A 24,000-nucleotide genomic window follows, 5' to 3' on the forward strand; every position below is an offset into this window, starting at 1 on the left:
GGGTCTCTAACCCTTGCGCGATAACATTTAGAGAGTCAGCTTTCTCACTTGTGGTTAAAACTACCGACTCCCAGTTGAAGGGGCGTGGAATCATTTTTTGGGATCTTAAAAACCGAAATAATGCACGCTTATTATTTGCTTTCGAAAGGAATTCGAAATGTCGGACATTGTAAGCGTCTTTTGCCTTACCTACCGTTCTTTTAAATGTTCCAGCAATAAATTTATAGTTTTTCCAGTTTTTCGGAGATTGGTTATGCATGAGTTGTTTCCATGCAGCCTTGCGTCGCTTGTAGTCCCGCGAGCAATCGTCATTCCACCAATTTGTAGAAGCAGTGTTTTTACATGCCTTTAACTGGAACTCTGATCTTTTGCGCGAAGTATCAATGATGGAGCAAATATCCTCGGCTTGCAATGGAGAATTTTCCATTGATTTGAAAGTAGTCCGCAGGCAATTTTTAAATGTACGGTAATCCACAAAAGAGTGGATGCGAGCCTGCACGGTGGACTGCGGAACTACCACTTCAAACACAACAGGCAAATGATCGCTTGTAGTCCCGACATTCACCGTTTCCCATGCGGATGTGGGAATACCTGGACCTGAAAATGTAAGATCCAGCACAGATATGAACTGTCCGCGAAGAAACGTAACTGATCCCGAATTTTGACACGAAAAGTTATTTGTGATTGCCCAGTCCCATAGACGCTTTCCGCACGAGTCTGTCCTGGATCCCCATGATGCATGATGAGAGTTGAAGTCACCTGCCAAAATTATATCTTTACCGCATTTCGCCATAACCGAGTCTAGTGGGTGTGTATCCTGCACACCCGAAGGAAAGTATATATTGACTAATGAAAAAGGCCTACTGCCAGGGAGAGTAATTTCTACTGCTAGAATTTCACATTCTGGAGACATCAGCTGGAATGATATATTTGCCCTGTGGCAAAACTTGCTTGAGACCATAATTAACAGTCCCCCACCTCTAGATGGGCGATCTAGGCGGAAGGACCTAAAATTGCGCAGAGAAAATTGTTTTTCAGGGGATAACCAGGTTTCTTGCAGTAAAATTACATCTGGAGAAATTTGAGACGATAGAACGTTTAAATCTGTAGAAGCAGCGAATACTGATCTGCAGTTCCACTGCAATACCCTCATCTACCTTCCAGTGATGAGAGCACCGCAGAGGCCACAGCCTCCTCCAATATGTTACCCTTCGGGTTGACTTCAGGCAGGATTTTCTTGGATTTACTAACTGAGTGGGAAGTGGTAGCCTCAAGGGGAGAACACCTCCTTTTATGTGCCCTCACGTCAATTTCCATGTTTGAGGTATCTGGATGATCAGGGTTGTCTGGGCTATTAGTTGCCTTGGTTGAGGTACCTGCGGCAGACCTGACTTGCTCTATATGGGTTGCGGACGCAATTGCTCCATTTTCCTGAGAGTGGGTTAAACAAGCATTCATGTCAGAGCATGATGGCATGGCAGGAACACTCGGTAATAATTTTTCTAACTTTGAGGTAACCAGTCCATTGAAGCATTCTGTGACGCTTTCTACTATGCGCTCCATAATTTTAGCCATAGACTTTTCAATAGCTTGTGCGATTACCTCTGACAGGCTTCCATCAACGACAGCTTGGGTTCGTGCTGTCACACTCGCATAACCATGGGCTCTTTCTTTTACCGCCGCAATTGCCTCTTGACGTGAGCAGCGCCTTTTGTCCATAACCTCCATTATTTGGACTTCTTGAGTTCTCGCAGGGCAGTTTGAGCAATCAGCTTTGTGGTCTCCACCACAGAGGCAGCAAGAGTCCGACTCGGCCGAGCAATTACTAGCGGAATGGCTCCCGCCGCAGACGCAACAACGAAGGCTGGATTTGCAACCACCCATGCTGTGACCATAGCGCCAACAATTTCGACATTGTAATGGACGCGAGGCAAGCGGGTCCACTCTGAATATTAGAGGCCAGACTTTTATCTCTGAAGGGCAAGACGTACCTGCAAACGTGGCAATTACTGACTCAGTAGGGACGCGTGTATTGTCCACCATTCTGTTGCACCGGTAAACCGCAATTACTCCAGCCGCGGAGAGCTTTTCTAGGGTCTCTGTCGGACTTAAGGAGGAGTCTACACCACGAACTATTCCCTTAGTGCAGGCAAGATGTGGGGGAATGAAGGCACTTACTTGCATCGATCCAAATGATGAGCACCTAAGTAAGTCGTACACACACGCCTGGTCTGGCGAACGGCAAACAATCCCACCTCTGCCAAACTGTCGCACATCAGTGATGTGCAAGTAGTGATGCGTTGCCGCCTGAAGTTCCGCCTGCACTGCCTTCGGGTTGTTGAGCCGGATGGCTCCTCCATGCAGAGGCACCAGCGCCACAGGAATGCTGCTCACCCCACTACGAAAGAAAGCTTCAAGAGGCATTTGATCAGGTGGTAGCGAGGCCGACCAGGGCGGAGATCGCCCTGTGCCGTCCCCTGGAGAACATTTAGACATTTGTGGCTCTATCTCCGTAGCAGACAATGTAAATTTATCTTAAAACCCTGCTAGGTATCTACAAAGCTGGACTAAGTCCGCCCGACACTTAGCCAAAACCCCGAAAGCTCACTGTTACGATCCGAACGACGCCGAGCTTGCCGGGTTGCTCGGCAATTCTCGGCAACAGCCCGCGCTAGCTTCCAAACGTCGTCTTCGTCGTCTTCCTTCTCGGCGCTTTGTCATTGGGAATACTACCCCGTAGCACTATTGAAGATTGCACGGCATTTAGTGGCAACGTAGAGCAAACAGGTCAGGTACTTCTTTGCAGTGAGAATGAGACAGGAAAGATCAGGTCGGTGCAATCTCGAGTCCCTCGACGACGGAGTAATTGGCGTCGATTGATCGACCTTGTCGAGATTCGCATGCATTAAAGGACGGTCAACTTTATGGATATTCATGCAGCAGAAAGACACCACATTTGAAAATGCACAACAGAGGGGCGATTTCATTTCTTCCGTTTGCGCACGAAGACGTGCGCATGCGCCCAGTTCTCACCCACTCAAGCAGCACTCGAGGCAGATTCCCCTTGGCGCAGCTACGCTTGAGAAAACGGTAAGCGATCGTCGCTACACAGACAGCGCTGGCAAGTGTCGCCGGAGCAGGTAATGCTCAGCTGAAACACCGAAGGGCACTTCTCTGGTGGCCACGTGTGGCGAGCAGAATGAGTTAAAAAAGAAGCCGAGTTATAGCTGCAGTTGACCAATTCAAAGTTCAAATGAGGACAGGTTGCATACAAATACAAATAAAACACGTGCAGGTCAGTATGCTTATGCCTCCCTAAAGGAAACCGGTATGTAGGTATACGGTACACCTGTGTGTACCATTATACGATATTACATATATAACACAGGTATACGGTACAAGGTATATATGTATTCGGTATACCTCTGTAACACAAGTACACCTGTGTATACAGGCATACGATATTCATGTATAACGCAGGTATACGGTATATCTGTGTTAAGCAATGGTACAGTTTAAAGTGAAACTGTTGCATGAAGTCAACGGTCTGATGAAACCACGTCTTGTCGGGAAGAATCGTGGCGAAAACAAAAAACACACGCCGACAAAGGTGATTTTTTTTTTCTTAACTGATGTTTCGGCCCCCACACGGGAGCCTTGTTAACAATCTGACGTGTGTTTCCGGTTTCAGTCATGCAACACTTGCACAGTGCCTTGTCCAAAAGTATTGAAGCTGCTGCTTGGAAGACGGGGCTTTCGCCAATTTATGTTTCAAGAGTAATTTGGAAAGTTTGGTGCTTCATATCTCTGGTGATAAACAGGCACAGTGCTTCTTCGATACCATGGGCTTCAAAGCTGTACAGGGGCATAGTGGGAGTAACTGCCATGGGGCCGAAAGGTAACACTCACAATTACTTGAAAGCTTTTGGCAAAGGGTCCACTTTTGTCATTCGCTGGCTTAGTTATTCAGTCGATTGACATCATGTTCAGACCTACGGAAACAGAATGAATGAATGAATGAATGAATGCCCAGTCCAGAATATGGTGACTAGGTGGCTTTTGTTCATGTCAAATATTATACATGTCAACATGCATGTTCATGTCAATATCATATGCTGTTCCCTCCAGTTGTCTACCGCCATTACGCGTGTCGGGAGACTCGCGACTTTAAGAACTCCTCGCTAGCATTCAATCCGATAGAACTTGAACGTCCCTTTAGGACGACGAATTTAACCGTGTGGCTCCTGCCTTGTTAATGAAAAGTTCATCCGCGGACTTTCACGTTAAAGAAAATGGGGCTGCTATGAACGCTTGAGTACTAATGAAGTGTTTTCCCTACTGCTTCGAGAGGTAATTTTCACTCCAAAAAAACCCACTCCAGCCGCCATGACCGACCGCTCAGGTGTTTGCAAGGCTGCGGTCGAGTGCGGTTGTTTTCCGCACTAACGTCAGATATGAGCGCGCCTACGGGGCAGTGGAGGACCTCGGCCTTTTCACCACGGTGCCTCCTCTTCCTCCTGGTGTACCACTCGGAAGGGTTTATTTTGAAAACAAGCGCGGGCAAGAGGACTCCAGACGTGCCGAAAAGCATGCTCAGCGCGCGCACGCGCATAGAGCAGAACGAGGAGGGAGCGGAACCGGCGTGCGTGGAGAGATGAGTGCACGAAAAAGCGTCGCGGCGCCTGCATAGACGGGACCGGGGCAACAGGCGTACGTCCCGCCCACGCGGTGGTCTTTTAAACCGACGGCACAGTGTTTAGCGGAGGGGGAGGCAACAAGAGCGGTCCACGTGACGCAAGCAGGCCTTCGTAGTTGCCCGGCTTGGCTCGCGACGATGGGCGGTTTGACTGGTTACAGCCGAGCTGCTTCAGTGGTTTTTGCGGGCGAGCTAGTTGGTTATGCGTTCTTCGTAGCAGTGTTACAGCGCGTATACGCGCAAGAAAGAGAGAAAAATAAAAGAGAAGGGACCAGGACAGAGTTGTCAGTTTCAACCAACGTATGACCTGTTTGAAAGCACTCTGGCCTGTTTCTTCTTGTTTCTTTTTTTTCTCTGCGGGTATATGCCGGGCAGCGCTTTTTGTTTTAAATCGACTGTAAGCGTGACAAGTTGGTAAAAACAATTATTTCACTCGCGAAGGTTAACGTCCCTAAACTGTGGCCACAGTGGGCTACGAGCAGTGTTGTTGTGGACGGCCCCGGGGGTTAATTTTGACTACCTGGGACTCCTTAACGTGCATTCAATGCGCGCTAGACGGGAGTTCTTTGCACTCCGCCTATATCGAAATCCCGGCTGGATCCGCGGCGGCGGGGGAATCGTGCCCGCGACGTTCTTCCTAAGCCGCGCAAAGTCACGGTCACCGCGGCTGGTTTAATCATTACGCTGTCCTTCAAGCACGAATTTTCGCCGGCTCGCTCAGCTGTTCGCAGTCTTGTTAAGTTTCAATCAGCATACGCTGCCAGTCAGGTTTCTCGCCGCACCTCCTATTATGCCGTTCGCAACTTCCGTCGGCAGACGAATCGATGCCCTTTCCACGCTTTGAGAGGAGAAACGCCGCCCGCCACCTCTCCCCCGTCGGACAGACGTATAACAAACGATGACCGTGCGCTTCGTCAGGCGTTGTGGTCTGCGCCCTGTTGGAAGTTCAAACGAGCCAGTCGGAGCAGTTTTGTTAAACGAGCGCCGTCCATCTGGTCGGGCCTATTCGGTCTTCGACGTTTACACGATGAGTCGGATTGTTTTTCTGCCGCCCGTATGTTTGTCTTCCGAACCCACTGGCGTGTATTTTCTTTTTGTTCTCCACTTTCTGTCATTCGAGTTCCGCGATTATCTCGACATAAGCACCCCGACGCCGAAGGCTTTCGCGGCAGGAAGGAAGATTGAGAAAGTCCGCAGACTTCGGTGACTTCTCAGTTGTCGCTCGCAGACGTCGAGATTCAGTCCGCGTACGCAGAGGTCAAGCGCCCACATTGTAGCGCCTCGCCGAGGCTTCGGACGCCTCGAGCAGTCAGTCTGTCGCCCGCGTTTTCCTAAAAGTGCGCGCTGAACCCGTTGTCGAGGACCAGGTAGTCCGCGCGACGACTTTGTCGCCCACTTTCGCTAATGAAGTGCGAGGAAAGACGGCGCCAAGTCTAGCATCACTTCGCGCTGTGTCCTGTGTGTGCGCGTGGGAACAAACACACACACACACACATTTATGTAGTAACAAAATATTTCACTGTAAGGGCAGTTGTCTTTTCGAGCAAACTAACCGGTCATGTCCCAAGCGGCGATAGATGATTGCCGAGAAACCGCAGTTTGTAACGTAGGTGTTGCCTTTGCATACAGCGGGCAGCCCAAGCAACACGTAAGGTATGTCCTCGTATATAATTCAAGAAAAAGTTCTGTAGGTCCGGTGCATAGGTAGTTGAAGAAACGAAGGAGCACACTTGCGAAAATTGCATTTTTGATGTTTTAACTTTTCAGCCGTGGCACGTCCTTCGTCAGAATAAACGCAGACAGATACAAGTTCGCACCCGCTTTTGTGGGCATGCACACGGGAGCATATAATCAGCAATGCATGCACGTGTACACTTGCAAATGATAAAAGAAAAAGTGCAGCAGTAAGTATAGTTTAATCACAATAAATGATTTGGGTGAAATATCATTATAGTATCACGATGATTGTACATGAAGTAACTGAATAATATCAATTGCGACATGGCAAAACTAGGAACAAATTGATTGTCAATTCTGTACAAGAACACAAACATCAATATATGACAGATATATATATATATATATATATATATATATATATATATATATATATATATATATATATATATATATATATATGGGTGTGCGTGTGTGTACGTATATGTGCGTGCGCGCGTGTGTGTGTGTGTGTGTGTGTGTGTGTGTGTGTGTGTGTGTGTGTGTGTGTGTGTGTGTGTGTGTGTGTGTGTGTGTGTGTGTGTGTGTGTGTGTGTGTGTGTAATTACGAAGCAATGATTTTCAGAGCGGCGAAGGGGTATAGGTGCACAGTATTCGAAGATACGCGGTATTCGTGCACCCTCGTTTCTATGTTGCTCTGCGCAACCGAACGCAGAACAATGGCTGGCTTAGCGCCCTACAAGCCAGAAAGGTGCACACAATAATAGGCAAAAACAAAACGTCCCGAAGAAAACAAACAAAAACGAGAAATAAAAGAGAGGGAGCCGCAGAGGCCGGCACCGCGATGTTTACCTTCGGACGTCCGGCTCAACATGCCCCTGTCTCGCAGCCGTCTCGCTTCCTTTCGCTCTTTTTAAACACAAGACGCACGCGGAAACCTGGTTTCAAACACTTCCGCTGACGTTCGCTTTGTGACCCCCCCACCCCAACCCCCCCTCTTCGTTCTACTCTCGTCGTTAACTGAAAGCTCAGCGGCTCTTGCGCTCCCGTTCGTATGCGATCACCCCCCCCCCTTTTTTTTTTCTTTTTCTGTCATTTTTCGTCCCACATTTACACAATTTCGTTCCCGATTCTTTGCTCCAGAGCTACGCTGCTTGAAGAAGCCAGATAAGAACAGCCTTCACCCCCGCCACCTCCCTTCATTCCTTCTTTCGCGTTTGTGGAACGCAGCCCGGCGCAGCAGAGCGTGGGGGGTGGAGGGGGAAAGGGGGGTTGGGGGTGGTGGAGGTGCCGGCTTTTTATATCTTCGAAAATGTTTTTGTTCCAGTTGCGCATAACCCTTTTTTTTTCTTTTTTGTTGCTTTAGCTCTTTGACTCTTCGTCGAGATCACTCAATTTCCTCTCCAAGCAGTTAGGGTTTGGCTGAGAAAGGTTCTACATATTTCTGTTTTTCTTTCTTTCTTTTGCCGCACTCCTTTGGCTGTGGTAGTTTGAGCACACATTCTCTTTCTTGCTTTTCTAACCTTCTCTCTCTCTCTCTCTCTATCTCGCTCTCTCTACAGCACGTGGTTCGCACTTTCATCGTTCTGCATCCATCGGCTTCGCTTCTTCTGTCTTTATGCTTGGTTCTCTTCCCGAAAGACGACCTTTTCTCTGCACCATCTGCGCTGCATTTCTCGTCATCTGTGTTTTCTTTGTTGGCAAGCATGGGACCGGCCTTGAGGTGGCAACCTTGAGACACATCCGAGGCTTAGCAAAGAGGACCGCGCGAAGGACTGTGCGCTGGCGGCGGCGGCGACTTGCAAAGGAGACGAGGGATCTGCACTGCGTAATCCGTGGGACGGAATGGCACAGTGAGTGCGATAGCGTGTTGACTGGGAGATAGATAACCAACCAAAGGAAATAATGTAAAAGAAAGGGTGACAGTAGAAGGGCGAACGGGAGGAGTCTGGATAAGCAGAGAGGCGGCGAAGGTGGCCTCCGCCGCGACCCTCTTTTCCTTGTTGCTTTATAAGATCGTTGATAGCGCCCCACATTCGTGTACCCTCCCGGTGCTTAATGGAGGGCGAACTAAAATAACCGTCCCGTCGGTGCCTTTTGTCCCTCCAGCGGCGGCAGAGTACAATGCCGGTGCAGCTTTTGTCAAGTGGATTAAAGGGCAACTGCGACGTAATTTTGGACCGCGCAAATAAAGCACAGCTTCAGATTGCGTAGAAATAAAGCGGCGTCCGTGCTAAACGCCACGGGTGAAATATGAGTTGGATGCGTCACGAAAAGCTCGCAAAATAAGACGTTTTTCCTACGACAACTCACTAAAAAAAGAACGAAAAAAAAACGCTGTCATTATTACTCGCGTGAAATGATGCAAATCCAGAACGTTGGGAGTAAGCGAGGCTCCTCGGCATGACCTCCGTGATTTGTTAGAGGTCTTCTGTGCGCTGAAAAATCTCGGAGGCTATGCTGTGTCAGAGTTCGCGTCATGGCGTCATGTCCCCTAGCCACCACTTGTGCACTTGTCGTCTGCTTAGGTGCTATTCAAGGACTCTAAATAAGAGAGCTTGAAACTAGGCTGATGATGATGATGATGATGAAGTTAAATAGGCCTGCAGCTGTGCCAAGATTGCTTCAAGTAGTATATGTATATCATGTATGACACTCATTTATCGAATATAAAATTTCTTTGCACTTCCCCTTTAAAATCCTTTAACCATATAACTGGTAGCTCAAAAATATTGTTAACCTAACAAAAACATCTGCAAAAACGAGACAAATCTAAATATTAGTCTGTGCATCTCAATTTGCATATGTTTGTGTTCCTTATCAACAGTGGCATTCACAAATATGTCAATCGTGAGGAGCAGCAGATGTTTTGATAACAAATCTGGAGGACTTCGTCATTCTCTTCTTAGCGCACATGGTCGTCGTAATCTCCCGAAAGCGATTTTTTTTTCTTTTGTTTAAGCAAGCTGTTGTTTTTTTATCCCCATAGAAGGGTATCTCAAGAACACGCATTGACCTCGCCAAAGCAATTATCAAACACCAGTTTTTTGACCATACATTGACCTTCGAACAGCTGGTCAACAAACATTTGGCCTACTGTATCTCGCTTAGTTTTTTAGACAAGCTCTTCAATATTTCAGCTGGTGTGTTTGGGCAATATAATGAAGAAATAAAGCAATAAAAAATGTTCTAGGCCAAGCCTCTCTTATCTTGCCAGTCGAAGGTTTAAAGGTGACTTATAACAGCAGAACTTTTTCTTGTTGCTATTATGATTCCTATTTAACAAGGTGCTGTTAATCAATTTAAACCGGTAATTATAGGGTATATGTACGGGAACGAATATACCGAATGTGGCGCTGGTCGCGGCAAACGCTACTATAAGTGGGCTAACAACCCTATTAACTAACCATACTACTACTAACATTCAGCACTGATCAAGTTCATTTCCGCACTTGCAGCACGTGCCTTAAGGTGAATCATTTGTAAGTCAATTAGGGAAAATTAATACATCAAACAACACAATGGCGATCCTTGCGCAGTCTATGACGTCCGCCATCCACTACACTTGCGAATATTCGGCCAATAAATTTAACTTTTTCGTCACTCATCCCTTACGTTTACAAACTGGAGGCTGTCGCCGCAAAGCAACGAAAGCGTAAGGCTCAACCTCGCCGAAAAAAATAAATAAATGTGTGCATGTTTCCTTCGGGGCCCATCCGAAGGGGGTAAAAAGGAAAACGATACGGTTCCAAGTCGGTCGACATGGAGCCGGTTTACGTAGGAACACGACGCCGCCAGCGGTTAACTGAGACGTGCCTCGCAAGACGAGCTCCTCAAGATCGCCACAACGTTGGCACAACCTTCTCAACGTTGGCGCAACCTTCTACTGTGCCCGCTTATGCTGCATAGGTGCTCGCTCACCTGCGGTCGGCTCACAAATCACGCGCTTGTCGCCAGCCGTGCCGGCTCTCGTCGGTGGGCCTGTTTGTTTGTCCAGCGCTGGTGCCCGTTCCCTCCCTCCCTTCCTGTCTACCTCCTCCTCCTCCTCCTCATCCTCATCGTCAATCTGCGACCCGGTGCCACTACATGGAGGCTTTTACGGTGTGCGCGAGCATTCCAGCGTTTCTTTCGAGGCTCGATAAATAGCGCTCGGGTTTCGCGAACGTGAGATCATGGAGGGAAAAATAAACTCAGTGGCGACTTAGCCGTAAATGCGAGAGAAATGCGCTAGCGTTACTTCGCACCGCTTTGAGCTCCCGGATCCGTAGTTTGAAACACTTTCGCCGCATTGCAAAAAGTGTTGTGCAGTAGCTCTCACTCGACACACGTCCTGCCTCTTCGAGGAGTGACGTGCAAGGGGCCGTGCCCCCTCAGCACATCACCGTTAATGACCATATATATATATATATATATATATATATATATATATATATATATATATATATATATATATATATGCAGAAGAAACGAAGGAGCACACTTAGGAAAATTGCCTTTTGTATGTTTTAGCGTTAAGGGCGTGGCACGGCCGAAATGTTAAAACATAAAAAGTGAAATTTTCGTAAGTGTGCTCCTTCGTTTCCTCAACTATATATAACGGTAGACTATGGGTAAGGTATGCTATACATCCGGGTTGGCTAGTCCGACACACAGCTAACCTACTAATGACGTCGCATAAATAAAAAAGACATTCTTTTTTCTATTTTCTATCTAAATGCGCAAAACACATTGAGAAAGAAAAAAGTATATTGCGGTGACTTTATCAGCAATAAACACTTGGCAGAGAACTGTAAGTGGGCTTCACCCCAAGCCACCTATGGTTTGGTTTGAAATTTGTACGGAGAGGTCTCGCCATATGTGAACCAGAGGTGTGCATTTCATTTGATTTACATTAAGTGTGTAACTGCATCCGAAGATGTTGCATCTGTCTGTCTCCTCCGACTGTTGAAGACGATGAGGCGGAGTAGGATGACCTTAAAGCCTTGGCGATATACCCACACACGGAGATTGGCCAAGAGTCGGGCAGATTTTACATATGTGCTAAGCGAATAAATTTAGAAATACATAATTTCTACCACAAAATCAAAGCGAGTGAAATCCAAGACGATTCAGTAAAGTTATTCTAATAGAACACACAAAAAGAAAAATATGAATATATATTTATAAATGAGGCAATAGGGAAGAATGAAATGATTAATACAATTACCAATGAGATCGGTTTGAGTCAAAAATGAATTTCTCTGTGGCGATGCATAAAGCCCTGTATGAATGTCCAAGCACGGACGCTCCGAAAGACAGCAGTACCGGAGAGTTCATGGCAGGCTGAGCTGTCGCATTGTAATTTGCAATGTGCTTTTTCTCAGGGAGGAGAAACGCGGGCAGTCCAGTAGGTAATGTTCAATTGTTCATAGTGCGTTGCAGAAATGTCACATAGGGGAAATTGCCAGACAAAATCGGTGCACGTATAAATTTAGCGGTGGGACTCGACAACGCACTCTCGTTGGTTGCACTTCTGTCTGACTTGTTTGAAGAACTTTCCTTCTCCAAGGGAATTGGAAGTGGATGCAGCTCCGTGGAGGAAGTCACATTTGATTTTGATGCCAGAAGGATGTATCTTGGGAACCTGGCAAACGTGATAAAAGCAGTCGGCAGGCGGTTAAACCTTGGCCAAATGGTCTGTCGCGTCATTCATAAATATACTTTTGTCCAGGTACCCATACTAACCGCAAACTCTGCAAATGACTTGGAGCCAGTGAGCGTAAATTTTTTAACACATGGGACTCGTCGGGAGCAGCGCAACAATAAAGAGTCTGTGATTATTACGGTGGTTGTCGTGGAAGGCTGCAGCCCACGCAATGCTAGGACAACAGCTATGAATTCCGCCAGGAATATTGGAGTGAAGTTTGCGAGCCGAACAGAAAAAGTACGACCCAATGCCGATGAACAAATGCCAACACCGGCCTTTTCCTCGTACTACGAGGCATCCGTTATAATTAAGTTTGTGTGTAGCTAATTCAAGTGATCCTGGAGTAATCCATTAAGAGTTCGCCAGGGAAGCGTATTCGCATTTTTGGGGTATATGTCATCATAGGCAATAACCAAGGAACTTGAAATACTGCTTACCGCAATTACGTCATCTATAAGTACATTTAAGGGACTCGATAACGACTGTGTTATAACCAACTGTGGCGTGTGAAACCGAGGACATGAGACTCAAAAAAAATAGAGCTGGTTGAGTGGTAAAGATTGACTGGGACCTTCTTAGTGGATATTCATACAGCCTTATAATTTTTTCAGCGGTGAGTATTTTAAATCTTATTTCTAGGGAAGAAAGTCGGGATTCCTTGTGGAGCATGGTTTTTGCTACAAACATTGGTAGCCCCGCAGACATAAGCGGAGCGCTTCCCGTTCCAGCAAAATCAAAGGAAGCAGCCTATAAGCAGAGAAGCCGGAAAATAACACACAACTGAACTCTAGTATAAGTCGGATATACATGCGGTAAATCATTATGAGTGCGTCTCTGCGCATGTCCCATCGATTATTGCTAATCCTTCTCTATATCCCCATTGCACGGGAAGCTTATGACTTTGTTTTTTTGGTTCAATACCTTGACGCCAGTGGAAATTTACATCGTAATTCCAAGGTACCTGACTTCTTCCACTTGTTGGATAACTGAACGACGGCATGAAAGCGACATAATAACTATAATAATAAGATATAATAAGAACAGCGCTCTTATTTACACTAAGGGACAAGCGGATACTGTCTAGCTGTGCTTCTAACTCGCATAAGTATTCCTGTAAGCACTTGTTGCAGTGACTGAATATCATTCGCCGAAGCAAAAAACGCTATATCATCAGCATAAACGTACATGCTTACATTCTGACGACAAGGAACGCAGCTGAGTGAGATGTTGAGCAGCGGGAATAAAACTGCGCCTTGTGGAACTTTGCGCGTTTGTCTGAATTTTCCTGGTGAAGTTCCACTTTGTGCACTGTAAAACTCCCTGTCCTGCAAGAACTCAGCAGTCCACGTTATAAAGTATTTATGTAATCCAATATCCTGCATCCTCACTATTAAAATAGGGTATTCCGTGCTATCGTGTGCTTTAGAAATGTCTGGTGTAACTATATAGCCGCGCGGTTTTTGTGGTTACGTGCCAACCGAAATCGGCTCTCTGTAAGCCGACGTGTACGCACCAGATGGACATTCCTGGCCTAAATCCAATTTGGCAGGGGCTCAATGATTCTCTTGAGGTAACCAATTTATTCGTACGTGCGTGCAATAATCTTTGTATTAATTTTACAAAATTTGATGCTATATAAGTAGGCCGAATATTGTCAAGTATGTGCCCTTTGCTTTGTGATCTTTAAGCACTGTAATCACTTTCGCAATTCTCCATGCAGGAGGGATCGATGCATATTGTACAGAATAATTGACAACATCTAACAACACATTATGAGCAACGTCAGACAAAATTTTAAGCATCTTAGTAGTGTGTCCATTGGGACCTGGGGCTGCAGCTAGTAAACATGAAACAACGTAGGACAATTGTGACAAAGAAATCTCTTCGAAATCTTCTATTGTTCCCTGTCTCTGAGAACAGGAGGGAAGACCGGTCGCGAATCGGGTCTCCAAACCTCTCGCAATTGCATCTAGAGAGTTAGCTTTTTCACGGGTGGTTTAAACTATTGACTCTAGATTCAAGGGACGCTGAATCGTTTTTTGAGATCTTAAAAACCTCAATAATGCACGCTTATTATTCGACTTTGAAAGAAATTCCAAATGACGGACATTGTAATCATATTTTGCCCTAGATACCGTTCTTTTAAGTATACCAGCAATAAATTTATGGTTGTTCCAGTTTCTCGGAGACTGGTTATGTGTGTGTTTTGTCCAAGCGGCTTTCCGTCGCTTGTAGTTCCGCGAGCAATCGTCATTCCACCAATTTGTAGAGGTAGAGTTCTTGCATGCTTTTAACTGGTATACTGATCTTTTGTGAGACTTGTCTAATATTGAGCAAATATCATCAGCGTTCAACTTTCAGTTGATTTCAAAGTTGTCTGCAAATATATTTTTTTTAATCTATCATAATCCACAAAAGAAAGGATTCGAGCCTCCATGCTGAACTGCGGACCTATGACTTTAAACAGCACTGGAACATGATCAGATCTCAGCTGTCCGCGAAAAAAATGTAGCTGCATCCGAATTTTGACATAAGAAATCGGTAGTTGTTTCCCAGTCCCATAGGCGCTTTCCAGACTGGTCTGATCTAGATCCCCATGATACATGATGTGAGTTCAAGCCTCCAGCCCATACGATTTCTTTGTCGCAGTTTACCAGAACTGAGTTTAGTGGGCGTGTATTCTGCACATCTGAAGGAAAGTTTGTAAGTTAACCAACGAGAAAAGGCCTACTACCAGGGGGAATAATTACTACCGCTAGAATTTCGCATTCTGCAGACATCAGCTGAAATGATACATTTGCCCTGTGGCAAAACTTCCTCGAGGCCAGAATTAACAAGCCCCCACGTCTAGACGGGCTATCAATCTAGGCGAAACTACCTAAATTGCGCAAACAAAATAATTTTTCAGGAGATAACCAAGTTTCTTGCAGCAAAATAACATCCGGACAAAAATGAGAAGATGCAACCTTTAAATCAGTAGAAGCAGCGAATATTGATCTGCGGTTCTACTGTAGCACCATCATCTATCTTCCGGTGATGAGAGCACCGCAGAGGCAACAGCCTCTTCCAAAATGTTGGCTGTTGAGTTTACTCCAGTATTTATTATTAGATTTAGAAATTGAATGTAAAGTGGTGTATCCACGGGAGACCACCTCCTTTTCTGTGCCCGCACGTAAATTTCCGTGTTTGAGGCAGCCTGAGAGTCCTAATTGTCTGAGCTAGTAGTGTCCTTGTTTGAGGAACCTGGAACAGGCACGACTTGCTTTATGTGAGATGTGTTCGCAATTACCCCGCCTTCCTGAGAATGAGGTGTAGTATAGCGTCCATGTCAGATTCCAAATATTGCCGACTGCTACTGAACAGTAGCAGTCGGTGATATTTGCGGTAACTGTGAGTATACAAGTTCATTAGAGAATTCCGTGACAAATTCTGCAATGCGCTCCGTAATTTTAGCTAGATACTTTTCAATAGCTTGTGCGATTGCCTCTGACAGGCTTCCATCAACGACAGCCTGGTGTCGTGCTGCCGCGCTCGCATATGCATGGGCTCTTTCACTTACCGCCGCAATGGCCTCTCGGCGCGAGCAACGCATTTTGTCCCGTCGCAGAGTTGTAATCACTATGCTTGAGCTTCTTGGCATTTCGTAGTTATCTATTCCTTTTTTTGTTTTGTTTTAAATATTGACGGCCCAAAATAAATTAAAAATGTGTCCTGTTTAAAATTTACCTTCTTCTTTTGAAAGGAACAAACTGCATCAAAATCAGTGCATTGCATGGTTGCCGAGAAAGTCGATCTTTTCTTTCCTGTGTATTCAAGTATAGAAGCTCCCGAGCTGCTACTGCTGCAGCTGGTGCTGCTGCTCCTGCTGTTGTTGTTGAGCCGAGTGGCCGTGGATAAAACTCGACGTCGGGATAAAGGAAGAGAAATGAAGGGAAAATGGCGGCGCGGGCGGGCATCTGTCCTTGTCGTCGTCGTCCGGTTGCGATGCATCCGGTCGCTTTCGCATGACGTAAGCGTGGACGGTGGCGACGACACTGGACAGCCAAAATTCAGAAGTCGCGAGCAGTGTATGAAGACGCTTGCTCTGTGTACGGATACATATACGTCGGCAGCTTCGCGAAAAACGTGAAAAAAAAAATGGCTTCTCATTGCGCAGTTTGCCCTTAACCCATTTCGGTGGATGGATCGGTCAGTGGCCTATGGTGTGCCGTTCTGCGGCTGATGGGGGTCAAGGCCGTCCCGACTTGCTTGACGCATGCTTTTGGGGAGCTGTTAACTACGGAAGACAGAGATTTCGTTCCATAATCTGGGGTCGGATATTTAGAAAGTGGGGCTTGTCTTTGTATTTCAGCTAAACAGACGCATGACTTCACTCGCGCTCCGCTTCTATTTCGGAATTGGAACTTGTACCCTAAAGCGAATGATTAGATAGTTATTAGTGAATACTTTTATCTGGCCATCTGGGCTTTGCAATTTGTCTTGCAACTAAAGCCTGCCGCGATTCTCTGCTATTTTTTTTTATCTTTCAACTAAAAAGAAAGAAAAGAAAGTGTGCAGAATCTATCGACGGTGATTGTCGGTGTATAGCGAATAGCCGAATGCTTAATGAAAGTGATTCACTATTAAAGGAACGGAAGGCTTAAAGTGTCAAGGACGATATGAAACTGCTAGTATATTTGAAGCGTGATAAAAGATGAAAGGACGTACGAAGCTGGGTTGATATAATTGAAAGTAGAGATTGGGAAGTGACGCAATTCCGACTTTCATTTATTTTCACGGAGGCTATCCAAAACCTAGAGAGAGGGGACGGGAACCTGCAATCCTATGTGAGGGCTAATCGCACACGTCTCAAAAGATGTTTCGAAGCTGCATCTTTCTTTTACAAATCGGCTAGGCTTCGGTACATATGTCCCTTTGTGTTTGCAAACTATGCGGACTGCCTGTACCCCAGGTATGGGAAGGCTGCTAGCCTCAAGGAGAAAGCACTCCCGCAGAGCGCCACCTCAAGCACACCAAGGTGAACACAGCGGTGCTTCCTCTCCATGATGCGTGTCGATCCCCAGCGCGTCGACGGCGCGCTGTGGGAGTGCATACATTTTGTTTGCCTCGGGCTTTTGCGGCGGGGTTTCCAAATCTCCACTTCTAATCTCACTCGGCGCGCTCTTAAAATAAGAACCGCAGCAGCCGAGCCACATCTCTGGCGGCGTTCCTCCAGCCTCCGGTTCTAAAATAAAGTCGACCCGCCGATGAAACGTCGGCGGCCAGCATTCCCTTCCCCATCAACCCTAATCCTCCTACCTACGTTTGCAATCTCGGCTTCCAGGTGGCGCCACTAGTCCCGCCATCGACAAATGCCGGCAGTGACAAAGTTGCAAATAACGGTCCCCGGGCACCCTCATTGCGCGTTCGAGCGGGACCGCGTCATCCGATGCGTCGAATTTTGCGAACAATGCAGGCGGGCCCGCCGTTCTGGAACCGAGCCGACCTTGAAAGTGGAAACGCTTGAGGGAGTGCTGTGTAACTTTGCTCGAACGAAAAGTGTTGCGGCAGCGTGCTTCTCTCGCCGTCTGCTGCGCCCGCCGCACCGGCGCTCTAGGCGCCGTCCGAGTTGAGGCAGCCGCCACCAGATGGCGCCACGCCTGTGCCTATATATCGCGCTCGTGGCGGCAGCTACGGCGCTGTGACCTCCCGCAGCAGGTATACGAGAGGCCTGTGGGGAAAAGGATCCTCAACGCGGACGATGTCCCGAGCGTCCTCTTCTCCGAAGTCGACTTCGATCTAGACACTTCCACTGGGACTCATTCTTGTGTTAGGTTGTGTGTGTTTCGTTTCGCAGGATTAATTCCGCGTGTGGGCTACTCTCGCATTTTTTTTTAATCGTGTGGGGGAACGAGACGACGGGGTAGTTGTCTTCATCTGTGCTGCCGGGCCCAGGACCTGTTGCCTGCCTCGATATCATTTTTTTCTTCCTTCGTACGCTCACTACTACAAGCACTCCACCAGCTGTGTTGTGTGCTTCGAAACCCTGGGAACGGATACAGAACCGACTTCGGCTGTCGTCTGCTTCAAAGGGTGAGCGCCTCTTGCACACGTCGTCTGCTTTGCCGCGCACCGAAACAGCTTTCGCGATGCTGCTTTTCGGGGTTGAACTTCTCTCGCGGTGCTTCGGGGCTTTTAAGATTCTTTTAATTCGTTAAATCCCAACATTTAATTCTTTACTTGGGCTGTGACACGCGTCTCAACAGACGTTACCCAAAGCAGTTTATGTAAAAGGCAGCAAAGTTGTCGGTAACACGATGTGAGTGATGCCAATCGCTGATGCTGTTTCGAATGGCCCCAAGGGGTCATCCTCAATGATACAGCTGTGAAGATAGCCGTCTTCGTAATGAAAACAGTACCGGGTGATTCGCGGAGGCTGCTCTGTTTCGTCCATCCCATGCCTTCCATGCCACCATGTAATATGTATGCATCGCCTAAGGTATCTCCTTGGCTCCCCAGCCTGTAGGTACATGCTTACCTGTTCATTCCAAACTGATGTGCGCGTAACTATGATGTAAGGCTGCATTAGACACTATCCTTTGAGCGGCAGCCTTTTATTTAAAGCGCCGTCTTAACATGACCGCGTTTCGAAAGCGCACGTGTCCAGCGTAAGAAAAACCACCCCCTTCTAGACGCTCTGATAACGGACAAAGCGATGTTGCTCGAAGTCCTTGCCTTATCTCTCGGAAACCCTTGATCATCGTTAGCGAGCAAGGAGAGAGAGAGAGAAAGGAGTCACAGTGCCAGCAACCGCGTTGGAGACGCGCAACGCTTCTTTCAGCGGGAAATCCAGGGCTCTTATCAAAAGCCTTTGTCGCTGTTATCTATGTTCGCGTACGCTCGCGCCGTTACGCCTTCGATAAACTGGATGTAAGTGCGATCAGGGCCAACGACCAAAGCGGGAGCCATGACCTACTAACGCGAGGACTGAGGTTCTTGTGGCCGGAGATAAAGTATTGCGATTATTTATGAGAAAAAAAAATGCGCTGAATAGTATCTGCATTCCTAAAGTCGTACCCGAATTCACCATTATAGAGTGACCTTGAAGCGTAAGAAATCAAAAAGAACTGCAAGAAATGGTAGCTAAACATCACTGGAGCAGTGTTTATTAAATGGTAGCTAAAACAAAACTCAGCTGTAACACTAACTGAGCAAGATTCTACAAATTTGCAACAGACGGAGCAACTTTTTTTCAGATTTGGTCGCTGCAAAACAACCGGGCTCGGATTCCTGGACCGGGAGTAGCAGACGGAATAAACTCTAGCTGTTGGACCGAGAGGTCAACGGAATAAAACATTTAGGACTGTACATCAAAAAGTAACCTCCGTTTATGGGACTCTCTGATCGAGCGACATAACGTCCTCCGAGCAGCGGTACTTAATTCGCTTTAGACTTCTTCCAAGAACCTGAAGTTCGGGAGCGAGGTGAAAAGGAAAGGTCCTCGCCACTTTCGTCCCACGGGTCACCCTGAAACTGCACCGGTCACAAGCAGACGACGGTCGAGTCGCAGCCAAAGGAGGGCGCATGCGCGCCAGGCTTAAGCGTGCGCGGACATTGCAGGCCGGCCCAATAAAGCCCCCAAGGACTCTGAGCACCTGCTAAATTTAGCCGGCGGCTGCAAAGCTCTCCGGCAACGCGGGCCAAGTTTTTAAAGACTGGCGGGGACGGACAAACGGCGTGCTCTGGTCCCGAGCTGGCCTCGTTGAAAGTTCCGTCGGGCTTGGGCAATGGCTGCCGCTTCGGCTGGGACAAAGAGAAACACGTTCACATACATCCGTACGGCGCTTTTTTTTAATTAGTATTATTTGCCGGCTAGTTGATGAAACGGTTATATAGTTTGTTGTCACAAGTCAGCCAGGCCGTCTGGAACTGTTTAGCCCAGCCGCTTTGTTATAGTGTGGTAGAGAGCGGAACCGGAGTTGCGTTGGCGGGGAGCTTTGTATAACACTGCTGTCGTCAGACCCGATGCCGGGCTTTTTTACGGCTTCGCGAACCGGAAACGAGTTTGGAAACGTGGCCTTCGTCCTCCGCAATGAATTATTACTTATGCGAAAGCGATACTAGCGCGCCGCGTGGCTAAAATATACCGTCCGTCGACGCGGTTTCCTCGAGTAACGGAACGCATACGTGTTCTACATTGCCTTCGGGGCAAGGTTATGCCTTCCTGCTACCCGCTTCCTCTCAACTTGCACTTTTCGAACCTTGCTCCCACATCCCGTATTCACAAAAAAATATTGTTACGATGTAGAACTGTTCGTAAGAGAAAAAGAAAACCTATCGTGATGGTTTTTTTTTTAAATAATTAGCAATGTAGCAAGGTAACAGCTGAGGAATCGCGCGGCGTTTGATTTCTTGCCGAATCAAGTTTGTCCGCGTCCGGCTTAGAAGAAGTCTCCTTCCTTGCTTAGACACCGCTGAACAGTACTTTAAATGAACATTAAGGAGAAACAGCAAGTCAGTTTTTTTACTGACAGAGTACTGCTTCAAAACACTATTTGCATTTTTTATGGAAATAAACGTTCATTATATGTGTAGCGAATGAATGGCAAGCTTTCCTCTTTTCTTCTTCTTTATATCTTCTTTTCTTTTTATGGCGTTCGACTGACGTCACGACATTAACATTATATTTCGCGTATTCTGGCCCCTTCTCATGCGCGGAAAGATACCAACAGTTGGCAGGTTAACTCTTTGCTTACTTTTGGAGGAAATGCAATCGCATTTTGTTGATAATTAGCTATACCCTACCACGGTATCAATATCCACGGCATCACTGGTGGGGGTGGGGAAGTGGGGGGGGAGGCTTATTTTTGAGGTGGTTTAGCCACGCGCCCTTAATTTTCGCATCTTATCTGGTTCACCAAAGTTGTTCTCGCGGTAAGAAGGACATACGTGGTATTTCAAAAGCGTAATTTACCAAAGCTAGCTCGATTTTATACTTTTCTCTACAAAGACAGCCACATGAAGGCAACAGACAATTAAGCCAGGAACGGCATATATGAAAAATTAAGGGTTATATTTCAGCGAAGCGCAGAAATAATAAGGAAAAGGCAAATTAAAGTGGCCGAGAAGACAACTTGCCGCAGGGGGGAGTATCTTTTCGTCTAAGTTTCTTATTTCTCGTTTTTTTTCTGCTATTTCTGCATTACAATTAAATTGAACAGTCAATTTCCCCTGCGATTTTCCTGGCCTGATCGGGTCTTGGTTTTTTAATTGTGGTTGTTAAAAATAAGAAAATTTAGCCCCTTGTTTCTCCCTACCCTCATCGCGTCAATTCATGGCTTCTGAGCAGCTCTACCAAAGATGGTCGCTTTAGTTCTGAACGTGTCATTGATGAGCCACCAGGAATACGCAACATGCTCATGGTTACTGTTATTATGTGTATATGACCTCGAAGTATGTGCGATAAATAAGAGCGCGCCTAGGTTAGTCAAAGTCAAAAAGGAAAATAAAGTTTAGTTGAATTGAATTACCAGCACTTTAAGGACGGCACAATGAACGTGCGATACTAAGGACGGGCTCTGACTTGCGCTCTTTTATGCCGTTCTTGTAGTGCTGTCAACACGTTTCGCAATTTTAGTAACCAACTATTCCGAGTACCAGTGATGCGTTTTTCTTTTCTTTTCTATTTTCCTTTTTTAAAACCGAGACGATGGTTGGTCACCAGAGCTAAGCATTGCGCCAACCAGGATCAATTTCGTCCAACTAATTCAACTCTGCGGAGAGATCGTCAGACTGAGGAGACGAGCAAAGCCAACAGGCCGTGCCGACTGTTGCAACATAGACAATAATAAATCTGAAGCCTAAACCACTTTGACGCAAAATGCTTGAACGCAGAGAAAAAGTATACTCCTAAACAAGAAATGCAAGCGGGGTCACACGCGGTTTCTCCCTCGGCTTTTTGGCCATAAAATTTCGCGAACCCTCTTCCACGTCTGCGCGGTGCTAAAGGCTAAAGTCTCAGACGCCGGATTCAGTCGTTATCATTGGCCTATATAGGCCACCACACTATCGCGCGAAAGAAAAAAAAAGATCTGAACGTCCGGGACAGGGCAGCACGCTCGATAAAGCATGCGCGCTGATTATGTTACACTAAAAGCGTGCGTCAATCGGGTTCTCTCGCAAGAGTTCAAACGCGGTCACAAGCCCACTTGACACCAGTCGACCTCGCCTCTCTGTAAAAACGTCCAGGTGAGTCGACTACAGAGATATATGTATATTAATGTAGCTTAATGCTAGAGGTGTCAGGGTTAAAAGGAGTCAGAAACAAAGATGAAAAAGAAAACGATTTGACCTATTCCCGAGAACGAATATTCTGTAATAAGAGCTTTTTTTTTTTTAACACTGGGCAGACACTATGGTCGCGTTATCTCAGTGGCCTCGAAAGTCTTTCAGACTGTCTGAATGTTCTAAATGGTCACGGTTACTCTCCTACTAAGCACGATTCCTAGGGTTCGAATCCCAGTCACGAAGGCTCCATATCTAGAAGTGGGCGCTGAATGCAAATCTCCCTGTCCACTGCGAGTTGCGTTCATATATATGAAGATCGCCAAGTGCTCAAAGTATTCCGGCGTCCTCATTTAATACGACGTTACTGGCACGGCTTTGCGATGAAGATGTTCATTTGCATATTTTGTTTTCGTGTTTGCTTTCGTTGGCCCCATATCGGAATATACCAGTGGGGAGGCTACATCCGCCGCGGTGGCTTACCGGTTATCGTGTAGCGCTGCTGAGCACGAAGTCGCGGGATCGAATCCCGGCGATGGCCGAAATTTTTGCGAATTTTTTTGCGACATGCAAAAATGCCCGTGTCCCGTGCATTGTGGTACGTTAAAGAACCCCAGGAGGCCAATATTGATTCGTATGCTCCCCCCCCCCCATCCCCACTACGGCGTGCCTCGTAATCAGATCGTGGTTTTGGCACGTATAACCCCAGAGCTACCCGCCGTGGTTGCTCAGTGGCTATGGTGTTGGGCTGCTGAGCACGAGGTCGCGGGATCGAATCCCGGCCACGGCGGCCGCATTTCGATGGGGGCGAAATGCGAAAACACCCGTGTGCTTAGATTTAGGTGCACGTTAAAGAACCCCAGGTGGTCAAAATTTCCGGAGTCCTCCACTACGGTGTGCCTCATAATCAGAAAGTGGTTTTGGCACGTAAAACCCCAAATATTATTATTATTAACCCCAGAGCTCAATTCAAATTCAGCGAGGCTACATGCGAAAGATCAAGTAGCCGTAATAAAAGAAAAATCGCCACAGTCCTGCAGCGGCGGAATCGCTTTTTACTTTCAGATCATTTACATTTATTTATACTCGCTGAATGCTGAAAATGAAGTGAAAGAGTGTTAACGTAAATTTAACGGATGCATAAAAAATGGGCTAGACGTTTAAGAAATGTCAATCGCACATTCCTAAATGGTAGCCAGTTCATTTCTTCCGTTCAAAAAACGCAGGTGGCGGCGTTTACTAAAGTGAAAAGCTGACGACGCACCAAATGGATTCGTAGCCAAGTACGTATGGACGATCAACGGAAGATCAATCATTTTCTGAACAGCGCCTGTATACAGAGAAATAGAGAGGTAGAGAGAAAGAAGCAATAAGGGTGAAAGCAGGGAGGTTAATCGGGCTGGTTGCTGTTGATCACCTTTAACGGGGGAAGGGTACTGAAAGACGAGGGGAGGAGTTCACAGAGTGCACGCCACACACGCATGATGATGCGTTCATCGTTCAATTCGTCACCAGTGGTCGTACAGGAACACACATTTCAAGAGACTCTGCAGCAGCGCTCTTGTGGCTTAATTTGCATGTCGCAGACACACGAGGACATGATCCCTAGGATATTCGCTGTATCGACATTGGCGTCCTATATCTATCGTGGCGAGATCCGAATACACCAGTACAAGCT

The 24,000-nt window shown here is 46.7% G+C and overlaps 1 protein-coding gene across 4 annotated transcripts in view; it reads left to right on the forward strand.

Moving 5' to 3' along the window:
* Positions 1-24,000, forward strand: part of SERCA (ATPase sarcoplasmic/endoplasmic reticulum Ca2+ transporting SERCA) — a 164,464-nt gene that overhangs the window by 34,849 nt on the left and 105,615 nt on the right. For 3 of the 4 annotated variants that reach the window (XM_065442788.2, XM_065442793.1, XM_065442792.2), the window contains exon 1: positions 17,731-18,131. The exons of the other annotated variant lie outside the window; for it this stretch is intronic. The gene's annotated coding sequence lies outside the window, so the exon portion shown is untranslated. Of the gene's footprint in view, positions 1-17,730; positions 18,132-24,000 lie in introns of those variants that run through there. 4 annotated transcript variants of the gene reach the window in all.

The sequence above is a fragment of the Dermacentor albipictus genome, chromosome 2 (assembly GCF_038994185.2).
Source record: "Dermacentor albipictus isolate Rhodes 1998 colony chromosome 2, USDA_Dalb.pri_finalv2, whole genome shotgun sequence".
Lineage (NCBI taxonomy): Eukaryota > Metazoa > Arthropoda > Arachnida > Ixodida > Ixodidae > Dermacentor > Dermacentor albipictus.